Here is a 12,852-nt window from a genome sequence, read left to right as displayed (position 1 = left end):
TTCGTCTTCGGGGTTTTTACTAGGAGTTTCTCTAGCATAGGCTGGCTACCCTAGAGCTTGTCTTTGTATGTTTCTTGCTCCCTTTTTCCTTTTGTTGACATTCGGCCTCTTGTAGATCTTCTGGGGGTAGACTTCGTATCCCCTATTTCCCCTTCTTCCTTCGATTCCTCGGACTCTTGTGTTTCTTCCTCCTCCTTTGACATCTTTCCTTTGGATCTCTCTGGTTCGCTTTTAGATTTAGGCGGAGAGACTTCTTTCGGGGTTTCTGTCTCCTGGGTAATTATGGTTTCAGATCCAAGGATCTCAAATCTGTTCCCTTGACTCTCCATGGGTGGCTGCTGAGCAGGGCCCGTTTGGGGCGCTCTGGTATTAGCATTTGCGGTCTTCCTGAAGGAAGTTTTGGATCTCTTTACCTGATTCCATCCTTCCTCCTTCCCTTTTTCTTCAACCCCTTTGGATGGGCAATCTCTAGCGAAATGTTTGTAGACTTGACACTTCCAGCATTTGAACGACAGTTGTTCATAGTCCAGTTTCTGAACATGCCTCCACGGACCCACCCTTATTTTGATGGCTTCTGGTAGACCGACCTCCAGGTCCACCTCCACAAAAATTCTGGCGTAATCATACTAGTCCCTGTTGTTGGCCCTGTCTATGAATTTCCCAAGGGTGTTTTCGATGTGTTTCAGGGAATCCCAGTTCCAGCAATGGATCGGGAGATTGGGGAGTCTTACCCATACCGGGACCGCTGAAGGTACATCCACTGCCGAGTCGAAGTTTGGCATCCATTGTTCAGGTATAGCCCTTGGGGCCTCATGAAGTAGGGGCCATTTTTGAAAATAAGATCCTTGTCCTCTTTTTCTGAGAATTCAAATAGGAAGTATCATCTTCCGAGGAAGTAAGATGTTACCTTGTTCTTGATCAGCGGAGCCCAGTTTTTGGAGACCCAGTTCTCTGTTGATTTCGGTGAGGGCCAGAGACCTGTAAACTGACCCACCAGAGCACGATCCGCCAGAGAGAGCTACTTGAATCGGATCTTCAGGAGGGAGAGTGATCTCTGAGATGTCTTCAAGCCTTTTCACGAACTTGGCGGCTTCCACAACTTTCTTCTTGGGCAGGGAGGCCAACAAGGATTTGAAGGCCTCAACAGTAGAGGATGGAGAAGGGGAGGAAGGTCCCAGGGGGGATCCGGCTCCTCCATGGAGATCCAGCTCAAACCCTAGCCGACCCTAGCTGGAAGCTAGGGCTTTCGGCGGACAATCCCTGGTCGACCGCAGTCAGAAGATAGGCCCCTCAGCGGACCCACTCGCAGATACCGAAGGATGCAGGAGCGGGCAAGGCCGTAGGTTTCAGATCTATAGGGTGTGGATCTCGCGGTGCAGGGCCGAGCGAGCGCGCAACAGCTTAAGCAGTCTTCAAAATTATGAGTATTGGATATTATTATTATTATTATCATTAATAAAAAATGTTTCAATATATATTATAAATAAAATATTTTAGTTTTATTTTTCAATACATTCCATGTATTAAAAAATAAAACATTTATATTTTATTTATATATATATATATACATTTTTTATTAAAATATATATTATAAATAAAATATATATATTATATTATATATTATCTAATATATATATATTATCTAATATAATATAATATCATCATAAAATATATTTATTATATTATATATTATCTAATATAATATATATCATCATATATATATATATATTTTAATAAAAGTTGTTTCTATATATATAAATAAAATATAAATATATTATAAATAAAATATTTCAGTTTTATTTTTCAATACATTCCTGTATTGAAAAATAAAACTAAAATATTTTATTTATAATATATATTGAAACATTTTTTATTATTAATAATAATAATTTTTATTTTTCAATACATTTTTTAATTATTATATTATAGAGATGTGTAATTTTCTTAATATTTAATATTGAATTGACATATATCATTCAAACAAAAATATTAATAATAAAAAGTTATTTCAATTTTAATTATATTTCAATGTCCACCTTAGTTAATATATTTTAATATCAACTTTCTTTTTATATATAAAGCAATTGAAAGTAAAAAAAAATTATAACTATTATATTAAGGGGAACTTTTAAAAACCAATATGAAGAAGATGTTAAATTGTTTTTACACTCGCTTCAAGTTGATATGTTACATTTAAAAAAAATATTTATTAATAAAAAAAACACTACAATATTGATTATAAATTAAATATTTCAATCTTTACTTTAAACAAAATATGTTTTTATTAATTTACATATGTATATATTTATTAAGTAACTAAAAGTTAAAAAATTCCTATTAGCATGTCATGCGTGGGTCATACCCAATGTTTTTAAAACCGGAACCGGTGACTGGACCGGTCCACTTAATGAACCGATCTAAATGAGATTGGTTTGGTCTAAACAAATCGGTTTTAGAAAAATACATTGAATAATTAATTTTTAATGAAACAAAACTATTTTTAAGATTTAAAACCATGATTCAAAGCCAATAGTGACAAAATATGCAAAGTTTGTTCATTTATATACCATATAAAAGTGAATATATTGAAATGGCACCGAGTGCAATACATATCATCGACAAAATAACAAAATACATAAGCAATGAGGCTCTAAATGGCCTATAAAGTCCAAAAACAATGTTGCAAGCTATGAGGCCATTGGCCTACTACAAGTCTACAGTGTACACATGATCATCATCAAGTTCATCACCACTACTAGCCACAGGATCATCATCAGGGGCTACATAGACATCATCTGGTTCAGAGTCTGAGGATGCCTCAGCCTGACCTGCAACCTCAGTAGCAATGCCACCAATAACAATAGAAGTGGACCTAATGGAAGCACGAGTTTGTCGACTTGCATGACTAGTGCCTTCCATTGGTTCTTTGCCTTTCCTTGATGTCGCTACTGATCCTAGTTCTTGTTGGCTTTATGACACAGGTGTTGTCCTTGATGGCAACTAACTCAGATGACAGATCACAGTTCAGCAGGTTAACAGCACAAAGTTCAGATCAGACTTCACAGGATGAAGAAAGAGAGGTATAAGCAGGTTCACCATTGGCCAAGTCGCATATACACACGGGTTCTATGTATACAAGTCGCGTATACGTACACACGCACTTTCACATAATGCAAGGCACGTATATCTTGGAAAACTAAATTTTGGTCCAAGGTATTTGGTCCATGGTATTTTGATCCATGGTATTGGTCCAAGGTATCTGGTCCAAGGTATTGACCCCAAATATTGGGTCCAAGGTAATGGTCCTAAGTGGTTTTGGTCCATGGTATTGAGTAAGGCCTAAGACTATAAAAGGAGGGGAAGATCGTTAGGCCAATGTACTCAAGTTTTAAATATTTGATGATGAGCAAGATCTAGTGTACAAGTTATTGGGTTATGGTGCATAGCTGGATTTGAACCAAGGATGAACCTTAGCACTTGATGAAGGATAAGATCTAATGATGGGTCAAGATCTTAAGGCTTGAAGTGAAGTATCTTTATGTGGTTTGATCATTTATATGAATAACTGGCGCATGTTGTAGTCTGTAAATATGATGATCTGGGTATAACTGAAGTCTGGAATTGTTGTAATGTTTAAATCATCATTTACAAATCTGTATGCGGGTTCACTTTAGAAAAGGCGCATATACACGTTCGTCGTTGGTTCTACATATCAAAACAACGTATACATCTTAAATTTGATTTGTAGATCTGTACGCAGGTTCGCCTTGAGAAAAGAGCATATGCACGCAGGTTTGACACATGGAAGTAGTGTATACCTTATAAAATATGTTTTAGCTGCTTCTGTTTGCTGTTGCAGTGTTCTGGGTTCTGGTTATTATATTCTGGTTACAACATTCTAAAAGATCAGAGTGAAGGGTTGTCAAAGTGATTGATTCAATTGTGGTTGGTTTAAAGGAGATTGGTTATTGCAGATATATTTGATGATTGAATGATGTTATTGATGAATCCAGTGTGAAAATTTATGAAACGTGGTCCTGGAAGAAAAAGAGAAGGTCGTAGCCTTCTGTAGGCCGACACTTACGTACTAGTAAACATATCATCTAGTACAAGAGCTAGGGCGGTTGTAGCTCCCTTCTAAGAGAAGCTGGAAATGAGAGAAGGTTGTAGCCTTCTACAGATAGAAGCCTGCGTACTGGTATAAGTTTGCACCAGTACAAAAATTGTAAAAAGAAGTTTCTTATTATTAAAAGAAAGATATAGACGATTGCAGCAGGTGGTTTTCATCCACATTGGGTTTCCACCTTATATCTTGTGTTCTTGTGTGTGATTGTTTGTTCTGTTTTTACTACACCTGGTTACTGTTTATGTGGTTTTGATGCATTGGTTAAAGATCAACATATGATGAATTAACTAAATCATAAGTTTGCAGGATATACGTAGTTTCTTTAAACACAGTTGTGTATACACGCGAGTTCCTTTAACTGAAGTAGCGTATATGAATCTAATTATGGAAATGAAAAATTGTTGACTTGCTAATACTAATTCACCCCCCTCTCAGTATTATTTCCAACAATTGGTATCAGAGCAGGTCCTTCAGAAGAAGCTTGATCGCTTGAAGGAAGATCCATCATCATGAGTAATCAAGAAAGAGAGGGATCCATCAGACCACCATTTTTTGATGGAAGCAACTTCGTTTATTGGAAGGTAAGAACCACAACCTATCTTCAATCTCTTGGAACAAATGTCTGGGAAATCGTGGAAGGAGGATATACATTTCCATCAACAATTCCTACAGATGTGGCAGGTAAAAAGCAATATGAAACCAATGCCAAGGCTGTCAATACATTATTGGAAAGTTTGTCACAATCAGAATTTGTCAGAGTTATGCAGCTCAAATCCACCAAAGAAATATGAGACAATCATTCTAAGCTATGAAGGAGACTCTCAGGTAAAACATGCAAAACTGCAAACTCTCAAAATTCAATATGAAACTCTCAAAATGCACAATGATGAAAGTATAGCTAGTTACTTTTTATGTATAGATGAGATTGTTAATTGCATGAAGAATTTGGGTGAAGAGATAAAAGAAGTTACTTTAGTTGAAAAGGTTTTAATATCCTTGTCTGCTAAGTTTGAATAAAAATATCTACCATAGAAGAAAAGCAGGATCTTCAGACTATTATTATGACACAGCTGCACGAAATCTTAACTACTTTCGAGATGAGAAAAGGAGGTCCATCAGATATGAGAGAAGCCGCATTTAAAGCTTCAGGAAAAGAACAACTCAATGGATCATGACATATTTGAAAAGGAGAAGAAGAAGCAAACTTTGTCAAGAACCTTCAACGAGGTTCCGGAAGATTCAAAGGTAAACTACCTTTCAAATGTTTTGCTTGTGGAAGAGTCGGTCATTATGCTGCCAAATGTCCTCATAAAGATAAGTTTGATAAAGGTAAGGAATCTGCAAAATGGAATAGAAAACAAAGTGTAAGTAAGAAGAGCTACTATACTTATGAAGATAGCAATGGTTTATTAATTAGTGATGAAGATGAAAATAGTAATGACTATAGACTTCTAATGGCTTTTAAAGAGGATGATTTCTCAGATGCTTTAGATGAAGATGACCTTTATGAAGAAATCTCTAAACTCAAAATCTATTTAGAAGAAAAGAATATGATTATAGATACTTTAACATTCCAACTTGCTGAAAGAGAAAAACACAATGAAAAACTAGAATGTGAAATTCTGGGTCTAAGAAAGGATATTGAGAAATCAAAAGCTCTCAACCTTAGATTTGCAAAAGGATCAGAAACCTTAAATGAAATTATCAAAGTGCAGTGTTCTCCTCTGATAAAGACAGGTCTTGGATATACTGAAGAAGCATCTCAAGCACAGAAGCCGTCAACCTCCACTAAAAGCTATCTTGATGCAGCAAAGAGCAGTGAACAGGTCGATAATCATCAACAAAGGCATAAAGCAGATCACTAGGTAAATCAGGCTCAATTTACTTTAAGGATGAACATAAGCCACAACCAAACCTAGGTAAATCATACTCAATTTGCTTTAAGGATGAATAGAAACTACAATCATCAGGTCAGTAGATTCAATAACTGCAGGAACTTCTTTAATGATCAATGTTTTTCATGTCATAACTTTGGACACAAAGCTACTCAATGTGTTGCTTACAAGACCATCATGACTAGAGAAGCACGAAATCAAAGAAATGTGACAGGGATCAAGAAATGTTCCTATAATAACTTTTCTCCTCTTGAAAATGAAATAGAATGCTTAATCTGTAACAACTTTGGCCATGAAGAATCTGAATGTAGGAGTAAATTTCGGCAAGTATCTCAAAAGGAACAAATTTCTCTAAGTCCCAATATATGGAGAAAGAAAGAATTGCAAACAGAAAGATGTGGTATAGCCTTGTATGCAGAAGGACAAGAAAATCAATGCTACATTGACAGTGGATGCTCAAAACACATGACATGTGACAAAGAAAAACTTCAATCTTATAATGCCTTAGAAAAAGAAAAGAAGGTCTCATTTGGAAATGACACTCCTGTTGTCATAAGAGGTAAAGGCTCTGTTCTCTTAAAAGAAAAAGTTAAAGCTGGGAATGTTATGTATGTTGATGGTCTAAAGCATAACCTATTGAGTGTCAGTCAAATGTGCGATCAAGGAAATGGAGTAGTATTTCGATCAAGTGGATGTGTTGTTTGTGAGCTTGATACAGGAGAAACCGTGATCAAAGGTATAAGAACTCCAAACAAATTATACATACTGAAGGGAGGACAACAACAATGCTATCTAAGCAAAAATGATGAACACTGGCTATGGCACAGAATATTGGGGCATCTAAGCTTCTCTCAAATAAGAAAAGCATGCAGATTCTAGGCTGTTCGTGATCTTCCTGATATCAGCATTCCAGAAAATACAATATGCAAATCATGTCAATTTGGTAAGCAAACCAGATCGCACCTCCCTGAAAAGGAAGGATCAGCTAGTAAGCCTCTTGAACTTTTTCATACTGATTTATCTGGACCATCAAGGAAAAAGTCACCTCGTGGAGAAAAATACTTTATATTGTTTATTGATGATTTTTCCAGAATATGTTGGATAGGACTTTTAAAGCATAAAGATGAAGCATTTGAAAAGTTCAAAACCTTCAAAGCTTTGGTTGAAAATGAATCAGATCGCAAAATCAAATGCTTCAGATGTGATCGAGGAGGGGAATTTACCTCGGATGAATTCTTTGACTTTTGTGAAGAACATGGAATAAAAAGGCACTTCTCCACCACAAGGACTCCTCAGCAAAATGGAGTAGTAGAAAGGATGAACATAATTGTTCAACAAATGGCTCGTGCTATGCTAGATGACTCTGGAACTCCTGCAACCTTCTGGGGTGAAGCTGCATTCACTGCCGTTACTATTCTCAACCAAGCAAATGTTCGATTAAACAACACTCAAACTCCACATGAACTTTGGTATGGTAAGACTCCTATTGTAAAATACTTCAAAGTTTTTGGAAGCAAATGTTACATCAAAAGGACTGATGAAAAACTTGGTAAGTTTGAACCCAGAGCAGATGAAGGTATTCTCCTTGGTTACTCTTCCCGAAGTAAAGGACATAAATGTTATAATAAAAGACTTGGGAAAATTATTGAAAGTATTGATGTTGTGGTTGATGAAGCATTCAAAAATCCAAAACAAATAAAAACCGAAGATTATGAAGAAGATGATGATTATCCTCCCACATCAAATCAGAGTAATTCTGAAGAAGAAACCAGTGAAGCACCAGAAGAAGAGATAACGGTAGAAGAAAAGACTCCGTCCAGGTATGTTCAGAAAAATCATCTAGAGACTCAAATTTTGGACAGAAAGAGGCAGGTGTGCAGACAAGAAGAACTATTAGAGAAGCTTCAAGCTATCTAGCATTGCTATCCTCCACCAAACCTCAAAATGTAAATGAAGCATGCAAAGATGAATGTTGGGTCAAGGCCATGAATGAAGAACTTGAGAAAATTGAAAAGAATAATACTTGGGAATTAGTTCCTAGACCTCATGATAAGAATATCATAGAAACTAAATGGATATTCAAAAACAAGCTGAATGAAAATGGAGAAGTTATAAGAAATAAGGTCAGACTTGTTTGTAAAGGATATGCTCAACAAGAAGGTATAGATTTTGAAGAAACTGTTGCACCTGTTGCTAGACTTGAAGCCATAAGAATGTTCCTTGCTCTTTCTAGTTTTCAGAAATTCAAAGTATACCAAATGGATGTAAAATCCACCTTTCTTAATGGAGACTTAGAAGAAGAAGTCTATATTGAGCAACCAGACAGATTCATTCTTGGAAATGATGCAAAACTTGTATGCAGACTCAAAAAGGCTCTCTATGGTCTAAAACAAGCTCCAAGGACCTAGTATTACCGTCTTGACAAATATCTCCATCAACAAGGTTTTTCAAAGGGATCAGTTGATAGCAATCTATATACAAAGATTGACAGTAATAAATTGCTAATACTTGTTGTGTATGTTGATGATATCATTTTTGGTAGCAATGAAGAAGCCATGAGTCGGAATTTTGCTTCGGTAATGCAGCAAGAATTTGAAATGCTCCTGCTTGGTGAGCTTACATATTTTCTTGGTCTACAAGTTCAACAAAATAAAGATGGTATTTTTCTGTCACAAACCAAATATCTTAAACAGATCTTGAAAAAATACGGCATGGAAGATTCTAAACCAGTATGTACCCCAATGGTAACAGGATGCAGTCTCAGCTCAAATGATGAATCAACAACAGTACATCAACCAACTTACAGATCCATGACTGACAGTCTACTTTATCTAATAGGTACCCGACCAGACATCATGCATGCAGTAAGAATAGTTGGAAGATTCCAAGCAAATCCAAAGGAATCACACCTTCAGGCAGTCAAAAGGATTTTCAAATATCTTCAAGGAACACAGAATTTTAGTTTATGGTATCCTAGAGATACAGGTCTTACACTTCATGCGTATACAGATGCAGATTGGGCAGGAAGCGTTGATGACAGAAAAAACACTAGTGGTGGCACATTCTATATGGATTCCAGATTAGTGTCTTGGTTCAACAAGAAACAAAGTTCAATTGCATTACCTACAACTGAAGCAGAATATGTGGCTGCTGCATCTTGCTGCACACAACTCCTTTGGATGACGCAAACATTGCAAGACATTTAGATCACATGTACTCCACCCATCTCCATTCTATGTGATAATACAAGTGCCATCAGTATTTCAAAGAATCCAGTCATGCATTCCAAGACCAAGCACATACCCATCAAATATCATTTTCTACGTGAACAAGTGCTTGAACAAAAGCTCAAATTGGAGTATGTTCCCTCCAAAGAACAGGTTGTTGGTATATTCACCAAACCACTGCCCAGAGAGACATTTGAATATCTCAGACAGAAGCTGGGAGTAGTTGATGCATCATCCTGCTGTTAAAACCTATTTGTTTCAAAGAAAGGTGGTTATACGTGAGTTTCATGAAGCATAGTCGCATACATACACCTGTTTCTATGGATACAGTCGTGTATATGTTGGTTTGAGGAAAAGCAGTGGGCCAGAAAGGGGTCTGATATGGTTCAGTGAATTATCTGCTCTGCTTGATGATGGTTATAGTCTGTGGATGACATGTGGAAATATGTTGGCTCTCATAAGTTGTTGATAACTTGATGTATATTTGATTGATGATGATGCCTTGATAACTCTTCTATTATATGAAATGATTAGATCTGACAGTGATCATTTGGCACAGGTTCAGGGGGGAGCATGTGCTTCTAATAATGCATTGTTGGAATTATCTAAGAAGATCTTGGTACAAATTCACACAGTTGTTTTTGATTGAGGTGGAATAGGTTCAGGGGGAGAACATGGTCACTGGTCTGGATGCTAATTGACAGATTCTGTTGATAACTATCATGGTCTTGTTTAAGATATTTGGTCTCTGTTATATATGTCATGTATATCTTTTAATGTAAAGGTCATGAAACGACCTAATTTGTTACCCCACTATGCATGGGATGGATGATGTAATGTTTCTTGTATAAACAATTGGTATATCCCCACTTGGTTGGGAGATGGATGTATGTATGAGTCATTGGTGATAGGAAAGTCATTTATGATGTATGTATAGAATCATGTTCCTTTTTTTAGAACATCTTTTTACAGACCTTGCTTATATTCAGGGGGAGCATGGACTTGTTCACGCAGCATATCAGAGAATTCAACATGTACTCAGGGGGAGCATGGCCCTTTACCTTTAATGACAAAGGAGGAGAGTGACTTGGGGTTGCCATCAAGTCCAAAGGGGGAGATTGTTGGCTTTATGACACAGGTGTTGTCCTTGAAGGCAACTAACTCAAATGATAGATCACAGTTCAGCAGGTTAACAACACAAAGTTCAGATCAGACTTCATAGGATGAAGAAAGAGAGTATACGCAGGTTCACCATTGGCCAAGCCGCATATACACGCGGGTTCTATGTATACAAGTCGCGTATATGTACACAGGCACTTTCATAGAATGCAAGGCGCGTATATCTTGGAAAACTAAGTTTTGGTCCAAGGTATTTGGTCCATGGTATTTTGATCCATGGTATTGGTCCAAGGTATTTGGTCTGAGGTATTGACCCCAGGTATTCGGTCCAAGGTATTGGTCCTAAGTGGTTTTGATCCATGGTATTGAGTAAGGCCTAAGACTATAAAAGGAAGGGAAGATCATTGGGCCAAGGTACTCAAGTATTGAATATCTGATGATAAGCAAGATCTAGTGTACAGGTTATTGGGTTATGGTGCATAGCTGGATCTGAATCAAGGATGAACCTTAGCACTTGATGAAGGATAAGATCTAATGATGGGTCAAGATCTTAAGGCTTGAAGTGAAATATCTTTATATGGTTTGATTATTTATCTGAATAACTGGCGCACGTTGTAGTCTGTAAATATGATGATCTGGGTATAACTGAAGTCTGGAATTGTTGTAATGTTTAAATCATCATTTACAGATCTGTATGCAGGTTCACTTTAGAAAAGGCGCGTATACACGCTGGTTCTACATATCAAAACAACGTATACATCTTAAATTTGATTTGCAGATCTGTATGCAGGTTCGCCTTGAGAAAAGAGCATATGCACGCAGGTTCGACACATGGAAGTAGCATATACCTTATAAAATATGTTTTAGCTGCTTCTGTTTGCTGTTGTAGTGTTCTAGGTTCTGGCTTGGGTTCTGGTTACTGTATTTTGGTTACAACATTCTGAAAGATCAGATTGAAGGGTTGTCAAAGTGATTGATTCAGTTGTGGTTGGTGCAAAGGAGATTGGTTAATGCAGATATATTTGATGATTGAATGATGTTATTGATGGATCCAGTCTGAAAATTTATGAAATGTGGTCCCTGGAAGAAAAAGAGAAGGTCGTAGCCTTTTGTAGGTCAACACCTACGTACTAGTAAACATATCAGCTAGTACAAGAGCTAGGGGGTTGTAGCTCCCTTCCAGGAGAAGCTGGAGAACAAGAGAAGGTTGTAGCCTTCTGCAGGTAGAAGCCTACATACTGGTATAAGTTTGCACTAGTACAAAAATTGTAAAAAGAAGTTTCTGATTATTAAAAGAAAGCTAGAGACGATTGCAGCAGGTGGTTTTCACCCACATTGTGTTTCCACCTTATATCTTGTGTTCATGTGTGTGATTGTCTATTTTGTTTTTACTGCACTTGGTTACGGTTTTTGTGGTTTTGATGCACTGATTAAAGATCAACATATGATGAATTAATTGAATCATAAGTTTGCAGGATATACGCTAGTTTCTTTAAACACAATTGCATATACACGCGAGTTCCTTTAACTGAAGTAGCGTATATGAATCTGATTATGGAAATGAAAAATTGTTGATTTGCTAACATTGATTCAACCCCCCCTCTCAGTATTATTTCCAACAGTTCTGATGCCGTCACAAAATCTGCTTCATCCCCCGCTAAAGCCATGTCGATATCAAAATCAGCTTCAAACACAGGATCTTCAGTCTCCTCCACCCATTCTGATGTTGGATCAATATCGTCCAACACAATGGGATCTAGATCAGGTGCTTTGTTCATCATTTGGTTCCACCTCAGTTGAAGGTTTTATTGCTCGAAAACAAGATCATTGAACCGTTTTTGTTCCTTAAAGGCTTGGAGAGGGTGTTTTTGGAGGGAAAAAGCCCTTAATTTCCCTCTAAAAGCCCTAAACTACCTTGGAAAAGACGCACTGTGGGTCCTCGGTGGGCATGGCAGGTAACCGACCAGTTAGGGCCAAATTCTCGCCACAACGCCTCCTTAACCAGGTTTTTCAGTCGGTTCCAACCGGTGGCCCTACTGACTAGTTGGTTAGACCGGTAACCGGTTAGCTAGGCCGGTTTTAAAAACTATGGTCATACCCACTTAACATGAGGTAGATGTGTAATTCCTTTAATGCTTAACATGTAATTGACACATTACATTTAGAAAAAATTAATAACAAAAATTATTGTAGTTATAACTAAAATATTTCAATATCCACTTTAAGTAATATATTGCAATATCAAATTTATATCTATATGTGTGTAAATCAATTTAAAGTAAAACAAATTATAAATAAAATATTTCAATGTCCACCTTAAGTAGTATATTTTAATATTAACTTTGTCTATATGTATTCATGTGTATGTGTGAAAAGAAATTGAAAGTAAAAAAAAACGTCTTGGTTATTTCAATGGTGTGCCACTTAGTATGGGGGGTGTAATTCCTTCAATGCTCACTCACACATTAGAGTTATAGATTAGACG

Source organism: Pinus tabuliformis, chromosome 4_2, assembly GCF_031772625.1.
Source record: "Pinus tabuliformis cultivar Carrire ecotype Pingquan chromosome 4_2, CPIR1, whole genome shotgun sequence".
In the NCBI taxonomy this organism is placed as follows: Eukaryota; Viridiplantae; Streptophyta; class Pinopsida; order Pinales; family Pinaceae; genus Pinus; species Pinus tabuliformis.
Note: the sequence above shows the minus strand (reverse complement) of the source record.